Source organism: Parus major, chromosome 20 (assembly GCF_001522545.3).
Source record: "Parus major isolate Abel chromosome 20, Parus_major1.1, whole genome shotgun sequence".
NCBI lineage: Eukaryota > Metazoa > Chordata > Aves > Passeriformes > Paridae > Parus > Parus major.
Window position 1 is genome coordinate 1,473,452 of NC_031788.1, and position 11,768 is coordinate 1,485,219.

The following is an 11,768-nucleotide window of genomic DNA, read 5'->3' on the forward strand; positions in this document are numbered from 1 at the left end:
GTGTAACAGCCCAGGGGTCCAAGGTCCCTCCCTGAGGGCACTGACTCGAGCTGTTTCTGGGTTCTTGTGCTGTGAATAAATTGTTTTGTGGAATGAGACATGTGAGACTCTGCTTTGGGAAACCTGGTCTGACTGTGTGAGAGGGGGGAGAGTGTGGGAGTCAGTGGGGGCACCCTTGGGCTCACCTGAGCCACCCACAGTGAAGGGGATTTGGTCCCAGCCAACAGGCTGTTCCCAGGATCAGTCTGGTGGTGGGAGTGGGACTGCCAGAGTGTCTCTAGGATGCTCCAACAGGGAAGTTTCCTTACCAACAGCGCTGCCTGAGAGCTGGAGCAGAGCCCAGGCCATGCATCTCCTGGGTTTTGCCTGTAGGAAACCAAAAAAGCCTCAGCAGAGTGCCCTGGGCAGGCAGGAAAAGAAAAGGAGCAAATTAAACTCACACCCCCAAGAAGGTTTAGTCAGACATCTGCAGTTCCATCATTTTGAAAACAAAGATTAGTTTATCCTTGTAGTGCATTGGGGTCACAGTAAAGACTCTGGGAAAGATCCAACAGCTCCATGTCAGCTGGCATAGACTGTGTGGCAGGAGCTTTTTCACCCCCTGATATAGCAAAAGCTTACCTCCCTGTCCCATATGGCTAAGGTACGCTGGAATGATTTTGCCATGGGTTGAATTATCTCAGCTGAAAACCTCCTTAGCCAGCAATAAACATCCTGTCTTGGTGTGAGAAAAGGATAAACCAAACTTAGTGACTGAAAGACAAGCACTTTTTACAACTATAAAAAACCACTATGATTTTCATGAAGTCAGAAATCTCTTATACACTGTTTGAGTGTGTGGAGAGTTCTCCTCGATGATAATATGTTGGGAATTAGGAGATTCTCTGCTCACCACTATCATTCATTAGCAAGTGACATTGACTCCTAATCTATTCCTTCACTAGCTGTAACACAGGTACCTTTATTATCATGTACTGTATTTTTATCTACTAGTAGTTCCTTTTGTGTAGTAAGTAATCTGTTTAAAGTCTTATGTCTGTTTTCTATGTCTACTCAATAGATAATTCATGTTGTAATAGGCCTGATTGGTCATTATTAAGAACTTGCAAGTGAGAATGGGTTTTTGGGGTGCTGCTGCCTCAATAAAGCTGCTGTCTAAAAACCAGAAACTTGCTAAAGGCAGGGAAATGTCTAAGCTCTGCCCTCTAACTTCATAACACTGTGCATGGGGATGCCCCTGCAGGGAAATGCAGTGAAGTTTACAGAGCAGAACCGAAGGAATTCAGCAAAGGCAGGAGTAAGGAGGCTGCTGCCCAAAGTCAGGGTCTGATCCTCACTGAGCAGACCTGTGTGAGTCAAAGGAGACTTGTCCTCTCTTCCAGCTTTGCCCTGCAATCCTGCAATGACACCATGGCAAAGGATGGCACTTAACTCTGCAGGTCTTCCTGCTGGATCTTCTGGTCCTGTAAAAGTCATTTTATTTATGAAGAAAGGGAGAGGGTCCATCAGGTGTGTGTCCAATGGAGTCTCTCTCAATTTGTTGAAACAAGTAGCCTGCTTTTATTCTCATTTCCCAGCTGTATCACACCCTTTCCCTTTCCCCATTGCCTGAGGTACTTCGAAGGTATAGACTTTCTGATCCATCTACTCCATGTTCCCCCTTAGTATGACACATGACACATGATAACACATGTATAACACATGATCCATGATCCTTAAAATTAGCTTATAGTCTGCCCTGGGCAGTGAAGTTAATATTCATAACCCTATTAAGTCTTTGTTCTTCTTCTCAAGGTTCAGGAGATTAGCATGACCCCAGCAAAGCAGCAGTCCATGTCAATTAGTAAAGCTTTCTAAAACTCATGTCTCTTGGGCCAGCTGTGAAGACAACATCCTGGAAAACAAAGCATCCTGACAGAGTGCCAACACCTTGGAGGGAAAAAGAGAAAGGAAAGGAAAAAGAACAGAGGAAAAACGACAGCAAAGATAACAGAGAAAAGCCCCAGTCTCTTGCCTCTTCAATCCCTGTAGTGCTCTTGACACCATTTGGTTCAATACCTTAAAGTCTCATTTTTCATTGCAGGGAACAGCTTTCACCTCAGGAAGGGAAAAGGCAAAGAGCTGATAAGAGCCTCACTGGGACAGTGAAAAATGAGTCTCATCTTTTCCTGAAAAAACTTCATTTACAAAAGAAGCATCAGCTGCTGAGGCACAGGAGGGCTCCTGTCTGCTCCCTGCACAGCTCAGCGCCATCCTGCCAGCACCACTGCTCTCATGGCCAGCTGTGAGTGCAGCAGGGACACCTGAGAGAGGCACAAGGGCACAAGGGCTGCAGTCTGGAGTTCTTGGTTGGAGGCATTTGCTGCTGCAGTTATTCAGGTTTGTGAGGCAGTGGCTGATATGTTTAGAAATGCTGTTTTCTGCTCTTTGTTTCAATCAGTCCAGTCTGCCCCGTTCCTGATGCAAAAGAGAAAGAAAAAGTCACTCATTCTCTCTCTTGGCTTGCTTTTCATACCAGATCTGGACTCCTGCCACAGGGGCAGGCCCCTCTTTATCTGCTTCTCAGGATGCTGCAGACTTTTGCTTCACCCCACCTCAACCTTGCAGGAAACAAGAAACCAACATGAAAATGCAGTTGTGATGGGAACAGTGGGCAACCCAAGGGAGAGACAAAGCAGCTGGGATGCCTGTGCAGCCCTGCTCCAGGGAGGCCAATAGCCTGGAGGCTCTGGCAGGGCCTGGAGATTGGGAGAATTGAGCTCAGGCATCCAGCTCCAGCTTCTTAGCACAGACACAGCACCTGAAAGGCACCAGGAAGGTATGAGCCTCTTTTGGAATGGAGGATATGACCCTCCCCCCCACTGATTATAACTTTGAAATTAAGGGGCTTTCAGGCAAAGCCTGAAAAGGAATAACAGCTCTTTACCAGTGTGTGTATGTACAACAAGGCAAACAACAACAATGGTCACAACAATAACAATAGAACATAAACTCAATAAGCAGTCTCTTCCTGCTTTTTGATCAATTTTCCGTTTGGTGCAGTTCCGGGCACAGCCGGCAGGGGCGCTGCTGGCCCCCGGCTGCGTGGGGAGGGTGTGCTGGTTCCCCTGTGCCTGCAGGGGGCGCTGTGGCACCAGCTCAGCCGGCTCCCTCTCACAGGGACAATGGCGGATGGGGAAGGAGCTTCCTTCACGAACCCCCAGGGCAGCCGGTTCTGGTGCCCCCTCTGGACAGCAAAAGGAACTGTAGCAGGAAACCTCAGGAGAAGCCAGCTGGAACAGCAGGACCTCCCAGCAGGCAAAAAGTGAAAAGCTACAGCGTAGCATAAACCTGAAGCAGTGGTGGAGGTAGGGTGGGGTGAGGCAGCAGCAGGCTCCTGAAGGCTGTAGGGAAAAAGCACTTCGGGATTTACTCACTGGCTCTGGCTGGTCCTTGAGATCAGGGTTGTGCAGAGGTGGCCCCAGGTCCTCATGGAGCACATACTCGCTCTGGGCTTCCCAACAGCATAGCAGCAAAAAAGCCTCAGCACTAACTGGCTTTAACATGACAACATCTTTTCCTCCTCATTTAGAAGAATGCAATTAGAAAAGTTAAACTGGAAAAAGGTGCTCCTTAGAACTGTCAGGAAAATTAATCCACGAACACCAGAGGTTCATGTCCAAAAAGGAGACAGAGGAGTCCTTTTTCTTTATTCGAATAAAGGGAGAGGCCATGAGACATTCCCCTGGGGTCTCTCAAATTTTTGGAGGGTGCAGCCTCCTTTTCATCCTAATATCCCGACCACATTTCCCTCTCTCTCTCCCCATAGCCTGAGGTACTTGAGAGGTACAGACTTCCCGGAACGCCTGATACCTGCGATACCTTCCCCACGCCACAATGCATAATCCCTTCTTAATTCTTAACTTTTATGGAATTCATAGTGTTATTTCAGTGCCTCTTTCGTCTTTTAGTGGAATCCATCCCATTGTTTCTGTTGTCTCTCACTGATAGCTGCATCTTATCAGCAGACCCACAGCTTGTTTGTAAAGACAAACCCGTCATTCCTCTCAGAACTGGTAACACAAGGTACAAACATAGCTAGGAAATGACCCTTTGTGGCATCTGCCATTCTCACCAGCACATCCTTCCTTTTCTTCTCATGTCTCTAATTTCATCTGCAAAGAGTGATGAAGTCCCTTCCTTCAGGGCTGTTCCTTGAGAGGTTTTCTGGTGTACTGCCCTCCACTGCAGGAGGGAAGTGAAAGAAGGGGGAAAGCAAAGTAAAGTAAACTGATGTTCATCCCGAAGAGACAACAGCATTGTCTTCTCTGCCTGCTGTGGTTTGCCAGGCCCTAAACCTCCAAGAGCTCCCGAAACTTACAGAAATGAAGGAAACTTCCAGGCAGAGAAAAAAGCAGGAATGGCAGGGGCAAGGTTCAGAGGAATAGCAAAGAGTGTTTGCTCTTGGCCTTGTGCAGAGTGAACAATCCAAGAGAGACAAAGTAGCTGGGATGCCTGTGCAGCCCTGCTCCAGAGAGGCCAATAGCCTGGAGGCTCTGGCAGGGCCTGGAGCTGGAGAGAATTTGCCTCAGGCATCCAGCTTCAGCTGCTTAGCACAGACACAGCACTTGAAAGGCACCAGCTGTGTATGGGATCAGCCACAGCAGAGCCAGATGGCACCGCCAGCCACGGCATCATTCTCGAGAAAAAGCTTTCACAGGCACTTGGACGGATAAATTTCCTGCTGATTCTTTTTCCTATCTGCATCTCTGGGCACTTTTCCTCTGCATGGAATCAGAGATCCCTGCTGGTGAGACGGGATGGGGCAATGGGTGGGAGAGGAGAAGCTGTACCTAAACAACTTTTTCCAACCATATCTGTAGCTCCTCCTTGCAAGCCCTGAGATGGTCCATCTGTGCCTGTGTCTTCCTGAGCTCCAGCTCCAAGGCCTTAAACTGTGTGGCCATGGCCTCAACTCTTTCCTCAGAGCTGTGGAGCCTCAAATGCAGCTGGGACACCTCAGCCGTCAGCAGATGCACAGAGTCCCTCAAGCACCATTCTCCAGGTCAGGACTTCTTCAGCTCCAGCACTGTTAACACACCCACCTAACCCAACAACACAACACTCCCTAGAGGGAGAGAGCTACCCCAAAAGCCTTTGTCTTCAGAAAAACTCTAATTGAAGGCTTAAAAGAAAAAAGAAACAAACACAACAATCCAGATAATGAGATGTGCCTGCACACAGAGTTCAAAATCTGACACTTAGGAAATGCTGCCAGAGCCCCAGGCAGGTGCAAAAATGGCAAAGAGGGAATGCACTCACCACAATGCAGAGTCCCAAAGGCTTTCATTTACCTGTCCTTTTCCTTCTCTAGGACATTCATGGAAGCCTGAAATTCTGCATTTTGCTGTGCCATTTCTTCTCATTGATTCCAATCCCTCTCCAGAATCTGTAGGTGCACTTGCAGCTTTTGTTCTACCTTCTCCAGCATCTTCTGTCTGTGTTCAACCTCCAACATCTTCTGCCTTGACTCTTCGTGGGCCTCACTCACATCTTGCTGGGCTCTCTGGACAGTGCTTTCCAGGAACTCTCGGGAGGCTGCCAGCTGAGATGTCAACTCTTCCACCTCCAGTCAAACAGAACAAAGCAGTCAGAGGTGACAGCCACAGCCTGCCACTGTCAGCCACAGCAGAGGCCGTGAGGAAAGGGAAAGGACAACTTTCCATTTCTCCCTGCCCTTAGAGGACTCAATTCACAAAGGGTATGGAAAACTTGTTTCAAAACTCAAGTTGCTCACTAAGGGCATCAGAAAAAGCACCTCCCAAATCAAGGCTGACTGAAGAGGCCAGCAGAAATTAATGCTGATGGTTGTCCCGGTTGTCTGCTTCACTGCCTGGGGAGATGGGGAGAACAAACCAGTGCAGACTGGGGCAGCTGGGGAAAATTCAGAGTCACGAAGAGCCACTGGGAGCGAGGCAGGGGAGGGGCGGCAGTGACCGGCGAGGGGGGGCCGGGGAGAAGTTCCCGCCTCAGCCGAACCCCTCTCAGTGATTGACAATGGGGGGGGGCGGCGGCTCCCGCCCAAACCGCGGGCAGGGAAAAGTGCCCTCAGCCCCAAATAAGCCATTAACAATAATACCAGCCATCAACTTGGCAACTTTACATCATAATCAGACATAATTAACATTTATCTTTTGTAACTTTTGTAGCCCATAACATCAACCCCAATTAACACTTAAATAATAGCTTTAATTAATCTCCCAGACTTAATAAAGATTACTTATAACAGTTTTGTTTGGTGTCCTTGTTCAGTTTTATCAGTGACTGTGTATTTCTCACAATCTGGGAACTCATCAGGGAGGCTTGATCTCTGAATCTGCGGAGCAGGACAATGGGAACAGAAGGTGTGCCCTGCTGATTTCAGCAGCCCCAGCCAGACCTGTTGTCATGCCCTTTGAGGGCTGCAGGTGAGGATGGAGGACTCCCAAAACAGATGAGGGAAGAGAAGTGAGAAAAGGAGAAAAGACTAGAGTGTATGTGCCACAGCTGGTAATATCTGAGCACAGAACCCAGGTAAGAAAAGTGACTGTTAAGTACTGCATGGGCAGCTGGGATAGCAGGACTGAATGCATGTCTGAGACACAGACTTATCTGCAAAGCGACTGCGACTGCGGAGTCCTAACTGCAGGTCCATCCCTCTGCAAATAGACCGGTGGGTGAAGGGACAAAGTGAGAGAGTTCCAGATGGAACGTGTCCTGTGACATCCTAAGAGATGGGAAATAGGCCTAGTAAGAAGAATGGAGAGAAGTCAAAAGACTGCCAAAGGGGCAGAATTTTCAGAAGGCATTTGAAAATCAGCAAAAAGATGAATTACCTACTGTGTGGCTACAGAGGCTTAGAAAGAACATGCAGCAATATGCAGGAGTTAATCCTGAGAGTCATATTGGTCAGGAAATGTTAAAGATTAATTTTGTCACTAATGCCTGGCCTGATACAAAGGAGTAAGAGGATGTGGAGGATTAGCATGATAGAGGATTGAACGAGTTGCTACTGGACACCCAGAGGGTGTATATTAGGAGAGATGATGAAAAGCAGAAAAGTAAAGCTAGGTTAATAGTGGCAATGGTAGACTAAGTTGTCAAATGACAGCCTGAGGATGAGGAGAGGGAGAGGGAGATTAGCAGACAGAGAAAGGTGAGTTGTGCAGAAGAGGACAATTTAATGACACCTTGAGAAAGAGGATGAGAGTTAGCTGCAGCAAAGACTGGTCCCAAAAAGTGCTTCCATTGTGGCAAAGTGGGACATGCTATGAACAGGCCAGGAGACCAGCTGTTTTTAGAAAGGCCTTTATTGAACGACACAGCTCTGGGGTGGGGGCCCGAGGGGCCGTGCACACCACCACTGCTCCCACTGAACATCGCAGAGGAGGAGGATCCGTGCAGCTTTGTCACCAGGGCAGAGCTGGGCCTTCCTTCCTCACGGGACTCCCTAGGAAGACTGCTTTACCAGCTCGTAGTCCAGGGGGGTCACTCTGCTCCAGTCCTCTTGAGATCATGGCAACCACTTTTAAGCAGGCTCAGGTGGTGTAGGAAGATGGTCTTCCTTCTTAGTTTGCCGGGATAAGTCGTTTTGGTCCTTTATTTTCCTGTTGGCTCATTGTCGTTAGGGGTTTTTGTCTCCCAGCAGCACTCAGTCCAACCTTGTGTGCATACAGCCTCGGGCACCGTTTTGGGGAGCAGTGCAGGCAATACCTGATTAGAAGGGAATACAATGTAGGGGAAAAGTAACCAGGGGTAAAGCAGGGAGAAAGCAAACAGGGGTAAAGGCATTAAAAACTCCAACAACCAATCAAACAAATATCAACAGTGATTAATTCAACAATTCATAACTTTAGAATTTTATTTTCCACAGGACACTTTAAAAAATAGTGTCCCATGTTGCAGAAGAAAGTTAGTTTTCCAAATGATGGAGTCAGAAAATTACTCCTAGCATTAAAAATGTCAGGGGCTCTACTTCCTGGGGTCCAAATACTACAAAAAGCCCTTGATAAATTTAAAATTAGGACCACAGGAAGAAGAATACATATTTATGGTAGATTTGGGAGCTGAGAGATTGAGTATAATGAAAATGCCACAAGGATGTGAAGCAGGAACAGAACAGACCAAAATAATTTGAGTTAAAGGGGAAGGATTCCTTTTCCCTGTGGTGAACTAAGTAAAAGTTTTGGGAAAATCTGGAAAAAGCATGGATTAATTTTCTCTAGAGCAAAGGAGTTACTACATGAGCAGCTTGTCTTAGAGGTTCTGGAAGCTCTTGACTTGCCAGAGGAGATTGTTGTAGTTCATGTAATGGGACATCAGAAAGGAGGGACCATGGAAATAAGGGGAAATCACTTGGCTGATGAACTAGCTAAGGAAGCTGCCATTGAAAAATAAACCAAAATGCTTGCTTTAATAACTATCTGCAAAGTGAAAAAAAAGAATAAAAAAATCTCACTGTTTACTAAGATGGAAGAGGAATTCATACAGAAAATGGAAGGTGTAAATACTCAAGAAGTATGGTGGCTGTTTCCAGATGGGAGACAAATATTGAATAAAGCCATTACTAGAGAAATATTAATTAAGCTGCACCAAGGAACACACTGGAGAACTCAAGCACTATTGTGATCAATTTTCAAGAACTTATTGCTGTGTGGGAGTTTACACAGTAGCTAAACAAGTGACTGAACAATGCTTAATTTGTGAAAAGATAAATAAGATGAGAAAAACCTGTAGTGGGGGAAGGACCTTGGCTCTTAGACCTTTCCAGAATATACAGGTAGATTGTACTGAACTCCCCAAGGTACAGCGATGGAGATTCCTACTGCGAATAGTCGATCATCTTTCCCACTGGGTAGAGGCTTTTCCCACTGCAACAGCTACCACCTATAAAGTGGCTAAAATTCTGTTCAAACAGATCATTCCTGAACACGAAGTAATCAAGAGAATAGACTCCTGTTGCAGTGTGTTTCTTGTTAATGGTATGTTCTGTTATTGCCTAAGTTGATGATTTGGTGCAAATGAGATGCTCCCACCCCACTATTGTTGTCAATCTATCCTGTGTCTCCTGTCAATTCTGTCTTGGGCTCACCACATTCCACTTTGGAAATTCCCTAAACTTCGATGTTTGATTAGTCCATGTGACCTAATTTTCCTCCTTCCCCCCCCATTGGACAATGATTTTGTGAACCTTGACTTTTACCCTCCCCAGGATATCTCCGATTAGCTGATGCTTTGTACCCTCCCTTTGAAGCACCTCCCTATTTCAGCTGTTGCAGACTCGCATTTTCTGTCTTTTGCCCCCAAGATTTCTCAGAGCAAGAAATCCTCTATTATCCCATACAAAAGACCTCCCTCTTGTGCCTCCTCAGAGCACAGACTGACAGGCAAAAAGCAGTAGAGCTCTTGTCACACCTTGGGTCATCCTGCTTCTGGGGTGTGACCCACTCCTGGCACAGGCTGAAGTGGTAGAGCCAGATAAACTCTGGTTCAATGTGATAGACTCGGATAAAGGGACCTTACTTCACCTCAAAAATCTTACAGACTCTGCGTGTGGCTTTAGATATAAATTGGAACTTCCACACTCCTTGGCATCCTCAGAGTTTGGGACATGCTGAAAGGATGAATGCTACAATTAAAATCCATATAACTAAATTAATGGTAGAAACTAAACTACCATGGACCAAGTGTTTACCTTTAGCATTACATCGTTAGAACCACTCCCAGGAAAGATATGGGAGTATCTCCTTATGAAATACTGTTTGGATTACCTTACCTGGTAAAGGAGGAATGGTTGCCAGCTCCTGAAACAAATGATGCTAGTCAAAGAATAGGAACCCAGAAGATTATGGTTCTAAGGAGGCAAGATCAAAAGAGAGAGAAACAAGAAGACCCACAGCTAATTCTACACAGGTTAAAGCAAAGCTATGGGTCTCAGCAGGAAATGCAAAATGCACACTTAAAATTTTAGAATAAGCATAGCTCAGCACAAGAATGAGTTTGCAAAATACTAGGACTGGAGTGTAATTGTTACATTTGAATATAACCTCTTCACAAACAGGGACTGGCCCACAGTGGCCAGAGAGATAAGCAAACCAAGGGCTTCAGCAAAAAGGTGATAAATAAAAAGGGGGTGGATTGTGAGAGATAAAATAATGTTTTGCTTTAGCCATTGTTTCAGCCATAAGAACGTACACTTATGTCACATAGACAAAGATGTAGCTAGCATGCTGTTAGGCCTCATGAATGTGGGGCAGGAGGAAAAGGGGAGTGAACCAGTGCTTGTCACTAGGGAGAGAAAGGGGAGAGGAAAGGAAGTGTTGGTTTGAGTATGGTAGGTGGTTAGGAAGAATGTGAGTTATTGAGAACCCAGCTGGGGAAGGGCATAAAAGTGTGTGCATTTTAGGGGGAGGTGTGCCTCCTCAGTGAGACACATCCAGCTCAGCTGGCCCATTTATATTAGTAGTTTTGCTCTGATGTCTTTGTTCAGTTTTATTGGGGACTGTGTATTTCACACATCAAGTTGTCTGAAAGCAGCAAAGTTGCAACAAAACTATGCAGACCTAACAAGTGAATGTTTCTTGTGCCTAATTTCACTTGCTTGGCAACATCTTCCCTGTAACACCTTCAGGGCAGGGCAATCCTGATGGTCCCACAGCTCCCTAGGCTGGCATGAGGGGCTGATGATACCACCGGGCTCCTGCTCCCATAGAATCCCAGGATGGGTCAGGCTGGAAAGGACCACAGTGGATCATCTGACCCAACTTCCCTGCTCAACAGAGGTCATCCCAGAGCAAGTGGCACAGGATTGTGTCCAGGCAGTTCTGGAATATCTCCAGTGAGGAAGATTCCACACCTTCTCTGGACAATCTATTCCTGTGCTCAGTCTCCTCACAGGAATTTCTTCTTCATGTTCTGTGGAACTTCCTGGTTAAGGGTTTCTGCTCGTTGCCTCTTGTCCCATTGCTGGGCAGTGCTGAGCAGGGCCTGGCTCCAGCCTCTTGGCACCCCCTCTTTTAGATAGTCACACACATTGATGAGGTAAATGCGGGACACGGGTGCCTTGAGGGCCCCCGGGTGCCTTGAGGGCCCCCGGGCTGCAGCCGGAGAAGAGGCGAAGCAGCCTCGGCGGGAGCGGGACCTGTGCGAGGCTCTGCCCGGCCCCCGAGGGGAGCAGGGCCCGCAGGAGCTCTGAGGCGGGAGATAGAGCCGAGCCCTGCCGGCCGCACACCGCGGCTGCCGGCCGGGCTCCAAGCCCTTCCTGCGGGGCAGGCCCATCCCCAGTGGTGGGGGGGAAGCGGCGGGAGCCGCTGCCTTCCTTAGGTCCCCAGCTATTCCTTATCACCAGGGGAAAGGACAGGCCCTTGATGGCAGCTGTGCCCTGGCATCCCGGCTTCCAGCCCGCTTAACCCCCCTGCAGTGGCGCCGTTCCACCTGCCGTGCCAGACCAGCCCTCTCTCACAGACCACCACTGCCGAGCAGCTGCACTACACTACCCCAGGGGCATGTGAGTTAGTCAGTCCAATCCAGGGCAGGGCGTGAAAAAAAGGGAAAAAACTCAGAACAAACTTCGGGTCTCCACCTTTTCCCTGCCTCCCTCCTCTGGGCAGGTGAGAACCGAGGGTGGTGGAGCTGCTGTCGATCACCCAGCACAGGGACAGCAAATGCTTCTGCAGAACTTCTGGGGCAGCTTGGTCTGAGGAGAAAGGGCCCTACAAAAAGGAGGGCAAAGACATCATTGTCCTTCACAC

At 47.7% G+C, this 11,768-nt stretch overlaps 1 protein-coding gene and 1 long non-coding RNA gene across 2 annotated transcripts in view; one reads left to right on the plus strand and one right to left on the minus strand.

The window, feature by feature from the left end:
• The window catches only part of FSIP2 (fibrous sheath interacting protein 2), a 20,120-nt gene that overhangs the window by 4,657 nt on the left and 3,695 nt on the right, over positions 1 to 11,768 (minus strand). The gene's annotated exons all lie outside the window — the stretch shown is intronic.
• Positions 2,022 to 6,267, plus strand: LOC117245372. Its single transcript, XR_004500025.1, has 2 exons — positions 2,022 to 2,379; positions 2,519 to 6,267. It is a non-coding gene; the product is annotated as an uncharacterized LOC117245372 (long non-coding RNA).